We start from the raw sequence: 14,090 nt of genomic DNA, 5'->3' as shown, positions 1-14,090 counted from the left end.
CACTAATGACCTCCAATATCCAAGCGCTGGAAAGATACACGCTATAACATATAAGTGAGGATATGATAGCGCCAGAGGTTTAGTCAAAGATGAAAATTTTGCGAGTAATTCAAAATTGTACTGGTTGATTATTCTCTTTTTTTAACTAGGACTGTCATGATTGCATAATTTTTCCTGGCGAGTGCCACATTAAAAAGGTTTATTCAAGATTAGTGGACCTTCCTATCCAGGAGATTTGCAAGCACTGGTTTCCGTATTAATGTTATCAGTACAATGACCAGTACCCAATCTTGTCTTTCCTTATTTGTGTCACACCCCCTCCTTTAAAAGCATGGCTACCAACATACCATTTCATGCCATGTCCCAGTCTAAGGACTAATATCACTTGGGTGTTTTCTTTTCACAAGACCGTTTAAGATCTTTTGCTGAGCTCCTCCAGAAACTGCCTTCAGTAAGCCTATCAGGGTGGTACATAAAAAATTAAACTTAAGGTTTTGCTTGAGACACCTCACACATACCACTCAGAGTTAGAATGGAGCTCCTCTGCCCTTTTGAAGCATTGGCCCAAGGTTTCCATCTGGGATAATACCAGGCCACGCCAAGGACACTCCTCTGTGCCATAATCATGCTTATGCTACCTTTTACACCCTCTGGAATTTTTTCCTATAAAACAAAGACTTATTTTCAACAATAGACCGTCCGACTTTCTATTTATCCGTACATGCACATTTGAGACTTCATATAATACAACTTTGTATCTCTTTGTTTTTTCCATATACATGTATACCTTCTATTTAGGTATGTATCTATATATTTACTACTTTACTCCTGCTTTAAAAATAGAAAAAGGCCTTCAACTCTCTCTCATGCACTACTCCATTTCCAATCATATACTGCTCTCAATATATCCTCTACCTCCACTATGACTCATCCCAAACATCATTGTACTATGATTTCCCTTATAACCCTTTCTAGATTCTTCCCTCATCTATCCCTCTTTGACTAATCCCAAACCTCATTTTAGTACTAGCTCTCTTATAACTCTTTCTCAACTCTTCCCTCCCCTAACCCTCAATTGTCTCATCCCAAACCTTAGTCTTCTAATATGATCTCCCATATAACACTTTATAGACTCTTTCCTCCTCTACCCTATTAAATCCAACTAACAGACTCAAATGTACACTGCTCGAAGTAACAAAGTATATTTCCCAACTAGTCCACCACTAATCCATTTTGGGTTCCAAAGTAGCATGCTACTCCCTAAAAAGCACTTCAGCGCCTCGTCAGGGGTAGTAAGTGCTATATAAGGGAAATGTTAGTTACCCAGTAAGCATCTGTTTATGGCATGTAGTGCTGTAGATTCACATGCTTTGCATACTTCCGCCATCTAGTGTTGGGTCTGGAAGGCTGCATGTTGCTTCTGTTTGAAAATTCTTTCAAGTCACAAGGTTGAGTGACTCTTCCTCTTACTAGCAATGCGTGTGATCCTCGACCATTTTCAGACTGTTTACCCACAGGCAGCTGTGAATAGAGTGTAGTGTAAAGATAAGCAAGTGAAATGAACATGCGAGTGAATGTATATTAAGGAACTGTAACAGCCATAGGTGTCCGGGGAGGCGGGTGGGCCCATGTGAATCTGCCGCGCTACTTGTCACAAACAGATGCTTACTTGGTAAGTAACGTTTGATGGCATGTGTGGCTGTAGATACACATGCTCTGCATACACTGTAAAGCAATGCCTCCCAATAAGTTGTGGCAAACCTGTGGGTGTTACAGTACTTTGAAAAAGGGTAGGTAATACTGCCTCACCCTACACTGGCTTGCTGGTGTCCTAAAACATCCACACAGTAGTGTTTATCAAAAGTGTGTGGTGTTGACCATGTAGCAGCCTTACAAATGTCAGATATAGATATATTACCTAGAAATGCCATACATGCACCTTTCTTGTGGGATGAATCTCGTCTAGAGGCAATAGGCAGTGAACTCTTGGCTTTTATATAACAAGTTTGGATACATTTAACTATCCATCTTGCTATACTGGTTTTAGTGATAGAGTTGCCTTGATGTGGTGGAGAAAAGGCAATGAAAAGTTGTTTTGTTTTCCTAAAGGTTTTAGTTCTATCAATACAGAGCATAAGCGTTCTTTTCACATCTAACGTGTGGAGGGCTTTCAGCAACCGAATCAGGTTGTAGGAAAAAACTGGCAACTCATTAGTTTGGTTGAGATGGAACTGAGTTACTACTTTTGGTATACATTTTGGGTTGGTATGGAGAACCACTTTATGCATCTAGAAAAAAAGATTTTGTAACGTTAAGGTAACGTTAATGCCTTGAGCTCACATGCACATCTCAGAAAAGTGATTGCAACTAAAAAAGCTACCTCGCACAAAATAAACTGCAAAGGGCAGGAATTTAGAGGTTCAAAGGGTGGTACCATAAGTCTAGTGAGCACCACATTAATGTTCCAAGAAGGCTTTGGAGGTAATCTTGGTGGTATCACTCTTTTATGTCCTTCCATAAAAGCCTTTTATGATAGTGATTTTAAAAAGAGAAGAATGTTGTTTGTTCTGAAGATAAACGGCTATGGCTGCTAAATGTAGCTTTATAGAAGTATACACCAGGTTTGCTTTTTGCAAATGGAGAAGACACAAAATAATATTTTGTACCGACACTTGGAAAGGGTCCTAGTTTTTAGAAATGCAATAGAGAACAAAGAGTTTCCACTTTGCTGCATAACATGCACTCGTGGTTGGCCTTCTTGCTTCTTTAAGAATGTCAATCCATTCTTGAGTTAGACTTGAATACCCAAATTCTATGACTTCAGGAGCCAAATTCCAAGATTCAACTCCTTGGGATTTGGGTGCCTGATCTGATCTTGGTTCTGAGTGAGAAGGTCTGGGTCGAGGGGAAGCTTCTCATGTGGCACTACTGATAGGTCCAGCAGAGTGGTGAACCATGGTTGTTTTGCCCATGTGGATGGCACCAGAATTAGTGTGAGAGAAGTTTGTTTGAGCTTCAGAACTACATACAGAAGGAGAGAGAGAGGTGGAAAAGCATATGCAAATATTTCTGACCAGTTTATCCATAAGGAATTGCCCTTGAGGGGCGTGGGAACCTGGAGGCAAAGTTTGGGCATTTTGCTTTTTCCTTTATTGCGAACAGATCTATGTCTGGAAATTTCCACTTTTGGGAGTGCATTAGAAGGACTCTGAGGTGGAGTTTCCACAAGTGGGCTTGTTGCTGCATCCCACTGCGGAGGTCTGCAAAGTTGTGTGTCCCTGGGAGGTGTTCTGCTGACAGGTAAATGTTGTGACGAATGGTCCAATGTCAAATAAAAAAGTGAGTGTGTCCCCCCGTTTCTGCAGATAAAACATGGTTGTCATGTTGTCTGTGTGAATGAGGACGACTTTGTTGATGATATGCATCACAAAGGCTTTGAGTGCTAGGCAAACAGCTGGTAGCTCTAGATAATTGATGTGCAAAATTCTGAGTGTATGATCCTAAAGACCCTGGATTGGGAGGTTCTGGAGATAAGCCCCCCAATCCCATCTGGGAAGCATCCATTGTCAGAATGACTTGCTGAACAGGGCCCAAAAATGCTCACCCCTTCACAAGATTGGTTACTGCAGAGAGCGAAAGGTGCAATTGCCTACCAAAACTAAAACCACTAAGTGACCCTGTGCTTGAGATGATTGGTGTGATAGACATTTCTGCAATGGGCACATGTTAAGACGTGAATGTGGCATAATTGAAATGCAAGAAGCCATCTTTCTTAGAAGTTTCATGATTTACTTCAATGTGACTTGCTGGTTAAGGGCGAGAGAGCTGTGGGTAGGCCATATTTCTAACTGTGTGTTGAGTATGCCCCAAAGATATAGCTGTATGTGAAGTGGGGTCAGATGTTACTTTTGGAAATTGATTGTGAAGCCCAATCGGTTAAGCAAGTCTATTGTGGCTTGAATGTGACTGAGAAATTGTTTGAGTGAGCTGGCTTTGATGAGCCAATCATTTAGGTATGGGTAAATATGAATTTTCTGCCTGAGCAAGTGAGCTGTTACTACTGCCAGGCATTTTGTGAACACTCTGGTTGCTGTGGTGACCCTGAATGGGAGCACCTTGAACTGGTAATGTTGCCCTTCTATGACAAATCTGAGATATTTGCGATGTGCTGGGTGTATAGGAATGCAGGAATAAGCGTCTTTTAGATCTAGCGCTGATAGAAAGTTTTGGAGTGTGACCGTATGAAAATGTTCTGATATAATGTAATGGCTTAACGCTTTGAGATCTAGAATGGGTCTTAATGAACAGTCCTTCTTGGGTATGAAGTAGTAAAGGGAATACACACTTGTTTCTTGAAGTTGTACAAGAACTGGTTCTGGCGCTCCCTTTACTAGTAAAGACTGTACTTCTTGTTTTAGAAGAATGTGATCTTGTGAAAGTTTGTGACGGCGAGGTGGGATGTTTGGAGGTGTGGAACTGAGCACCAGACAATAACCATATTAGATAATATCCAACACCCAGTCATCTGTTGTAATTTGTTGCAGATTTTGGAGGAAGAACTGAAGGTGCCCTCCTACAGCTGTTTGGTAATCCAGAGGAAGCTGGAGTGAGTCACTGTTTCGAGGCAATGGCAGAGGTTTGAGGGGAAGGTATTTTACCTCTACCTCTGTAGTTCCCCCTATAGAAGCCCTTGTAAAATCCTCAGTGTGAGGATGTGTGTGGTTTTTGAATACTGTATGACAGAGACATTTCTGCTGTAGAGGGGTTAGAGGCTGTTTTATATTGGGGCCTACGAAAAGCACCACGAGAGGCAGGGAGTTGAAGTGCCCCCATGGATTTTGGCACCTCACTGTCTTTCTTCATCTTTTCTAGTGCCTAATCTACTTGTTAGCCGAAAAGATGCTCCTTGTCGAATGGTACATTCAAGATTGTCTGGTGTACCCCCTGTTTGAAACCGGAGATGCATATTGCCTCTCGTTGCTGTATCAGCCGAGACTAAAGCACAGCATATGAAACTGTTGGAAATAGGATGGCCTTCATTAACAATGTCCTGTCCTCTTTTCCTGTGCTCCTCTGGTAGGTATTGGAACAGCTGCTCCATCTCATCCCAGTGGACACAACCATATCTGGCAAGGAGCCCCTGTCTATTCGCAATATGCCAGGGACTTGCTGCTTGAGCAGGAATACATTTGCCTGAAGCATCACTGAGCTTACTTTCCTTACCAGGAGGAGGAGCATCAGTATTTAGAAATACCACTTACATATCAAGAACACCATGACTGGCTTCAAGGCACCCTCCCACAAGTTAATGATAACTTTAAATTAGGACCCTTTGGTAATAATGGTGCCTCACGGCCAGTTCTAGCCGCCTACACACCATTTCCAAACATAAAATTTACATGAAGCAGATCAGCGTCCACTATTTAATAATCTAGTGATAATATGTAGATGTTTAATACAATTTGTAATGTGGACCTTTAATATGGCCCCAGCGAGGGCTGCTCCACAATTGGCTACACCTGGGATAAACCCAGTTACCATTAATGAAATTACAGGTAAGGCTCCCACCAAACAGGAAGAAGGAAAGTGTTACTTGCTGAGTAGACATCTATTTGTGGCATGTAGTGCTGTAGATTCACATGCTTTTCATAATTCTGCCATCTTGTGTTGGGTCCGGAGTGTTACAAGTTGTTTTTGTTCAAAGAATCTTTTCAAGTCACGGATCAAGTAATTCCTTCTCTCGGTGATACTGTGCATGGGCAACGAGTCCTTTGTTAGATTGTTATCCCGCAGGCCGGTGAGATAAGGAGTGTATAGAGAGTAAAGAAAAAGAGATGACCATGCAATGTATTTACATACGTACAATATTTATATGTTAATGTAACTTCAAAGACTACAGGCATCTGCAGAGGAGGGAGGGCGCATGTGAATCTACAGTACTACATGCCACAAACAGATGTTCACTGAGTAATAAACACTTTACGGTTGATGGCATGTGTGGCTGTAGATACACATGCTCTGCATAGACTGTAAAGCAGTCCCTCCATTTAAGTGGTGGCTAGCGTGTAGGAGTTGAGTGAAAAAGTGTTCTGAGCACTGCATGGCCAACATTGGCTTGCTAATACATCTACACAATAGTGCTCAGTAAATGTAACTGGTGTAGCAGCTTTACATATATCTGCTATGAGGATGTTACCTAGTAAAGCCATAGGAGCCCCCTTTTTTCTAGTTGAGTGTGACCTGGGGGTAACTGGTAACTGCTATTTGGCTTTAGCATAGCAAGTTTGAATACATTTGATTATCCATCTGGCTACACCATTTTTTCATATTGGGTTGCCTTTACGAGGTACTGAAAAAGCAACACAAAGTTGTTTATATTTGCCAAACTCTTTGTTTCTATCAATATAATACGAGAGCCCTTTTAACATCTAGTGTATGAAGAGCTATTTCTGCAGCCGCGTCTGGCTGCGGAAAGAAAACTGGTAATTCAATTGACTGGTTGAAATGGAATTGTGAAACTACTTTTGGAAGGAATTTAGCATTTGTTCCAAGAACTACTCTATCTCTGTGTATTTGGAAGAAAGGTTAGAGCCTGAAGTTCACTTACAAGTCTTAGGGAAGGGATAGCTACTGAAAAGTCACATTCCATGAAAGTAATTGTAAAGGGCATGCATGCATTGGCTCAAAAGGTGGACCCATGAGCCTAGTAAGGACACAATTAAGGTTCCAGGGTGATGCTGGAGGTGCCCTGGGTGGAATGACCCCTGTGAGACCTTCCATGAAGTCTTTGATAACTGGAATTCTGCATATGGAGATGTGTTGTCTGTTTTGGAGGTAAGCAGCTATAGCTGCTAACTGAAGACAAATAGATGAGTATGCTAAATTTGCTTTCTATGTAAATGGACGGAGGCTTTCATTGGGTTAATGTTTAGGTTGATGATAGCATACAAAACATTCCCATTTTGCAGCATAACACTGTCTGGGTGTAGGTTTACGTGCCTCTTTTAGAATATCCATGCATGTCCATGCATTCTGATGGTAGATTTAAGTAACCAAACTCGATGACTTCAGAAGCAGTATCGCAAGGTTGAGAGTTTTAGGGTCTGGATGCCTTATCTGTCCTTGATTTTGAGTGAGAAGGTCTAGCCTGTTGGGGAGCTTCTCATGTGGAACTAATGATAGATACAAAAGTGTTGTGAACCAAGCTTGACATGCCCATGTGGGAGCTACAAGGATCATGGTGAGTGAGGTTTGTCTCAATTTGCAAACTAGAGACGGAATGAGTGGAAGAGGCAGAAAAGCCTAAGCAAGTATCCCTGACCAATTAATCCATAGAGCATTGCCCTTGGACTGAGGGTGTGGGTATATGGATGTGAAGTTTTGTCATTTTTTATTTTCTGCGGTGGCAAAGAGGTCCATTTGGGGTGTTCCTCACTTTTGAAAATTCTGATGAAGGACTTGTGGGTGGAGTTCCCATTCGTTGACTTGTTGCTGCATCCTGAGGAGGTCTTCAGTCTGGTTGTGAATGCCTGGGAGATACTCTGGCACCCATTTCCATATTGTCTGAGAAAGATGGGACAACTGAGAAGACGTCATCCTCCCTAATAGCTGCATCACTGTCTTCACTTTGTAAGTTTGGTCTTCTTGTAATTTGGAAATTAAAGTTTGAATTCGAGTTAGACTGGGATATGCTAACCGTATTTGAGCATTGAACACTGCTCCTAGATAAGGCTATATCGGCAATAGTTGGAGATGGGAATTGAGAATGTTGATGGTGAATCCCAGAGTATGGAGGAGATTCACTGTGAGTTGAGTGTGACACTGACAGTGTTATAACGTACTGGCTTCGATGGGCCAGTTGTCCAAGTAAGGGAAAGCATGAATTTGTTGATGTCTGAGATATGCACAACTACTGCTAGGCATTTTGTGAAGACCTTGGGAGCAGTTGTGACCCTGCAAGTTAAGACCTTGAACTGCTAATGTTTTCCCGCAATTAGGAATCTGAGATATTTGCGGTCTGCTGGGTGAATGGGAATAAGGAAGTAAGCTACCTTTAGATCTAAGGCTGTCATAAAGTTGCTTTGCTGTAACAGTGGAATGACATCTTGGAGAGTGACTATATGGAAATGCTTTGAGATAATGTAGAGATTTAATGGTCTCAGATCTAGAATTGGCCATAGTAAACCATCCTTCTTTGGTATGAGGAAGTATAAGGAGTATACTCCTTACCCTAGCTGTGAGAAGGGGACTGGTTCTATAGCCCCTTTGAGAAGAAGGGATTGTACCTCTTCATTGAGAAGAGCAAGATGTTCTTGAGTGCGAGGGAGAATGTTTCATGCCGTGGAAGTGGGCTCCAGACAATAACCATGTTGGATAATTAAGAGAACCCACGGGTCTGTTGTGATATCGGACAATTGTGGGTAGCACTTTTTCAGTCTCCCCCCCCCCACTACAAAGGTGGGAGGTGGTGGAAAGTGTAAGTAGTCACTGGCACGCAGTGGAGGCAGCTCCTCTGGAGATGGATGCCTTGCCTCTGCCCTTGTTGTTTGTACCTCTGTAGGATCCCCTAAAGAAACCTCTATTGTAGAAATGGGTGCTTCGGTGGAAGGCTCCTTAGAGGAAGGTTTGAAGCCTCCTCTGAATTAAGGGCATAAAAAATTACCATGTGTGGTGGTGAGTGATGGCACCATAGCTTTTGCTGTCTGAGTCTTTTTGAGTTTTTCTATGGTGTTATCCACTTTTTGGACAAATAAGTGTTCTCTGTCAAATGGCATGTTGAGGACTGCCTGCTGTATTTCTGGCTTGAATCCTGAACACTTAAGCCAAGCATGCCTGCATATAACGATAATGGTATTAATATCGCATGCTGCGGTATCTGTGGCATCAGTTGGACACCTAATGGAATTATTGGAGATAGTTTGTCCTTCTGATACTATCTCTTGTGCCCTTTCACAATGCTCCTCTGGGAGGTACTGAATGAGATCCTCCATTTGGTCCACGTGGGCCTGGTCGTACCGTGCCAACAGTGACTATGAACTGGCGATACACCAATGATTGGCAGCTTGCGCAGCTACTCTTTTTCCTGCTGCATCTAATTTTTCGCTTTCCTTGTCAAGAGGGGGCGAATCTCCTGTGGATTGACTATTAGCACATTTGCGTGCTGTACTGACCACTTTTGAGTCTGGAGGGATTTGAGCCCATGTAAATGGAGTGTCTGTAGGTGCTGCTTTGTATTTTTTAGCCACTCTTGGGGTGATAACTCGAGACCTTATGGGTTCTTTAAAAATATCATTAGCATGTCTAAGCATGCCGGGTAACATAAGGAGAAACTGATTCTCTTTATGTGTGGTAGTCAAGGTATCAGAGAAAATCCTCTTCAATAGGCTCAGTGTGCAGCTGGACATTGTGGTATGTGGCTGCCCTTGCTATGACCTGCTGATAAGATGTTGTGTCTTCAGGAGGTGATGGGCGCACTACATATAAATCTGGGTCATTTGGCAAGATAGGATCTGGATCATATAAATCCCATGAGTCTATGTCATGTGGTATGTCACCCAAATTATGGAAGGAGCAGTGTCCAAGGACTCTTCAAAGGTGCGCTTCCTTTTAATTGGAACAGGCGGGGAAACAATTATTCTCCCTGTTCCTTTTTTAATATGGAGCTGGAACTGACAAGCGTCCATTTTCTCTAAACTAGGCTCGACTGGTGAAGCTGCTTCGGAGGAATGACTGAAGTCTCTCAAAGGCACAGTCTTGTGTTCTGAAATTTTCGTAGCCAAAATCTTGGGTCGGGTCGCAGCTGTCGCCTCTGAAGTGATTGCACAGGCTTTTTTCCTCAGTGCCAAAGCGCTCGGTTTGATGGATCTGCTCGATCCTAAAGGTGCCTGTGATTTTGCAGACCGAATGTCGATGCCGAAGATGTCTTAGTTGGTCTCGGTGCCGAGCCTGAAGGCGGGGCATCCAAAGAGGATTTTCAGATTCGACCATAGCACGAATGCAGTGGCGGTCCATCAACCTGCTTCTGTTTTTTTTTTTTTAAGTCTTTTGATGGGGAGTAGGGGCTGTTCTACTAATGGGTTGTGTGGAGGTGACAGGTTGGCTCTCAATATCAGATTGAACATCCGACTCTGAGTCTTTGATGGAGAAGGCCTCTTCCTGTTCTGGCTCCTCCTGCGTGTGCTCTTCCCTGAAGATATTTGAAGTGGTGTTTTGGAGGCCACCTCCAACTGATGAGCTTTTAGGTCCCGGAGTGTCTTCTTGGACAGAAAGGAACAGCAGGTGTCGTAACTCTGTTCGTTGTGGTCTGGGGAGAGACACAAATTACACACCAGATGTTGGTTGGTATGTGGGAATTTAGAATGTAAGCCCTAGACGGGTGCGGATGCCCCAAAGGGCAGTGACCCGGCTACAGTTTGGAGTAGACCAAGCCAAGTAAATACCAGAGCCAGAGGAACAACCGTCCGAACCAGTCAGCGGAGAGAAAACAATCTAACAAAGGACTCGATCCCCGTGCGCAGAATCACCGAGGGGATGAGTCACTTGATCCTGTGACTCAAAAAGATTCTTTGAACAAAAACAACTTGTAACACTCCGGACCCAACACTAGATGGCAGAATTATGCAAAGCATGTGTATCTACAGCCACACATGCCATTGAACATTATGTTTTGGACTGCAGAAAAAACAAATCATCTGTAAGCAGTGTTTCCCCATAAGGGGCCCGAGACAAAGAGTTCCCACAATATGTTTGTCACTTGGAATGGTTCCCTCTATAGGTGACTGAGCCTACTAAGGGGACAGTATTTGCTGCAATTTACACCATGATACATGGCGCGCCGACAGTGGAAAAGTTACCAGATGTGTTGAAACAAATTGAAAATGAACACTGGGCTGCCCCTGTCCTGGATATGGGGATGGGACAGATGGGCAATATTGACAGTCTCCTCAGTCATTTTAAGTAACATGAAAGGGGAAGCAGCAGTATCTGCAATGCGCCAGCCACTCGGATACTTTCCACAAATAGATCAGTAACATGAGCTGCCAAAGATTATCGCCAAGACTTGCACTACTATAGATCGGGATAGACTGGGGCCAGACCAACTAAACCATAGCTTATAGTTAATTTAAAAAAGGACAATGCCAAGCAAGAGCAGGAAGGTTCTAAAAACAACACTGAGACAAACAAAAATCGTAAAAAGATAAAAGCAAAACAACAAGGAGAATGTCCGCATTCAGAGACCTCGGAGAAACAATACAATCTTAGAAATCATGAGAATTTAAAACAATCTGACAGGTATCAGTATACTGCTACAAACCCTTCTTGTATCCTTCCAGGCTCATCCGACAAGCATACCAAGAGAAGTGGGCGGTCAGAAAACAGAAATGAGTACGTGAAACCAAAAAAGGACTAACAACGCTCATCTGATGTCACAATAAAAAAGGAAGAGAAACTTCCACAGTTCAAATCCCAATTCAAAAAGGAGACGCTGCAGCACTTTCGGCAAAGTATGCCACACATACTTAGAACACTACTGAGAACATGAAGCAAAAGCCACAATGAGGAAGATTCTCTCACAACTTGAGTACCAGGGAACAACTGAACCCAGCGTATCAGCTATGAGCAACCCTTTGTTTCCCATAGTTAAGCCAGATCATTCTTATAGAATAGCTTTAGATTACACATTTAAACAGACAAACATACAGATTTCCTATTCAAAATTCACATAGCACAGGTCTTATGAACAATATTGTATACAAAAAAATAGAAAACTACTCTGGATATTTCCAGTGGATTTTTTGGCCAAAATCTAGTGCTGGAAAGCCGGAATATAAGAGCATTCTCCGCGTTAGGCTCTCAGTGTCGTTTTTGCAGCCTTTTTCAGGGGTATAAGAACAGTCAGGACTGTTCTCAGCCCGTGTGACATCAATATTACCTGATATTGATCCTGAGATGTTGTCCCATGTAGATGACATTCATCTGACAGATGACGACCTCAACACACATCTAGCCAAGGTACTAGCATATTACTGGATTACAGACCATACCTACAAATTCAATTTTAAGAAAACAACAATTGCTTTCCTCAGTGTCCTGCTTATGGGATATGAGCTAACAAATGAGGGGTAAGCTCTGGAACCACACTTCTTAGAGAAGTACTGTATGCACAACTACAACCACCAAACAATTTTTAAAAACTGCAATCCTTGGGAGGATTCTTTCCTTTTTGCAGAACAATCACTCCAGATTATGCTCAGTGCATAAAACCACTTTATGATTATGTCCTAATTTCTCAAGTAAGCACTGGACACCACAACATACACAAATTCTCAGATCATTACAGACTAATATGGTTGAAGCTAAACATTAACACACACATGAAAACAAAACAAATTTGGTAAACTGGGTCATCCCGGGTGCCATCGGTTTCATGTTACACATAGCGTACAAATCACATTTCCACTCAAATGCTGAAATGCGTTTTGCACCAACACAAAAAATGCTGGCTGCAGGTCAGATGGCAGTCATCAAGGAGAGACCAATAGCCCAGGGAATACGCATTATTGTTGTAACCCCAATACCAGCTCTTGAGGCTGTTACCTAAGCCAGCGTTCCAAACGCTAAAGCATTACATCCGCGTTGGATACAATGGATCCTTGACTGCCACTGATGCTGATTATGTTTTCGATCCAAACCTTCAGACGTAAGAATTTCTCCACTATGAACTTGAGTACCTCATGCCAACTAATGTCCTGCCTCTTGACCATTACAGAATCATCATTTATATTGATGGTTCAACTCAATCAACTGTAAGTACAAACACTAATACTCTGCGGCATGTGCAGCTTTTTGTGGAGTTATGAGGAATGGTAATTTCCAGCCTCTCCAAACCTACCCCTAGTCCCTAGGGGATTGCACGGCACAACTTGCTGATCTTAAAGCACTGCTCTTGGCATTGAAACATACAGATCCTGAGCTTCCAACATTTATTGTGTGCGATTGGTATTACTGTGTCCAAACCTTCAATGAAAACTTGCATTACTGGCGACTTACTGGGTTCACAGATTCCAAAGGAAACACATCAAATAAAAAATCTTGTGGGGGAAGGTGGCAGGTCTCAATGACAAACTGCCACAGGATAACACACAGTCTTAGTATCAAAATAAGAGCTGCACAACAGAGTGTGAAAGTAAATGTAGTCTGTCTCGCTCCATTTGGGAGCACATTAGTACAAAACTCTGCCTGCAACTGCTTTCATGAAGAATATCTGGTTCGAATGATATATGCATCCCTACTTAAAGGAGCCAATGTCCTGTCAAGGACCACATACTTGAATGGGCTAGAGACCCTAAATACATCCTATGGAATTACAACCAATGGTGGTGGGGTGAAACATATGGAACTTGAAGAATGACCAAGAGTGTGCGTATAAGCAAACCTACAGTACGGACAAGTCATGTGGCAGATAAGCTTCCTCTGCTGCAACAATGAAAAAAAACGTTTTCTCCCAGGGAAACCTGTTATGTGGCCCAAACCTCCGACCTGTCTCAGTCCTAGTTCAACAGTGAGCCTGACTCAACCTTCCCCCGAGGGCCACAATCATGTGTGGAGACACAAAGCTCTTCTTTCAGACTTATTTAGCAAGATGATGGTTCGACAATGGTGGCCACAACAGAATTTAAACTACAGATTTCTTGACTCCTTTTGGTAACTCCAGGCTCCTCTGACCTTGGAGACAAATGTTACTGTCCAAAATGTGCGGCAGTTCAAGTGACACATCAGTGGAAGATATTTTTCACCCTGAGCAGTAGTTTACAAGACATTAACCCCTTGCCTGCCAAGGACGTAGTGCTTACGTTCAGTGGTGCAGCACTGAGGCGCCACGGACATAACCACTACGTCCTGGCATGGGCCCTCGGGGGAAGCGCTGGTGCTCCCCCCAAGGGCCTTCAACCCCCCAGGGCAGGGCTGGAAGGGGAATCGCTCCCCTTTCCACCACCGCCCCCCTACCCCCACCCACCGAGTGACGTCTCATCAGAGGTCAACTCCTGGATGCAGCACGACCCGAGGAGAAACTGATTTGTTTCTCCTCG

This window comes from Pleurodeles waltl, chromosome 7 (genome assembly GCF_031143425.1).
Source record: "Pleurodeles waltl isolate 20211129_DDA chromosome 7, aPleWal1.hap1.20221129, whole genome shotgun sequence".
NCBI lineage: Eukaryota > Metazoa > Chordata > Amphibia > Caudata > Salamandridae > Pleurodeles > Pleurodeles waltl.
This window is presented reverse-complemented; position numbering follows the sequence as displayed.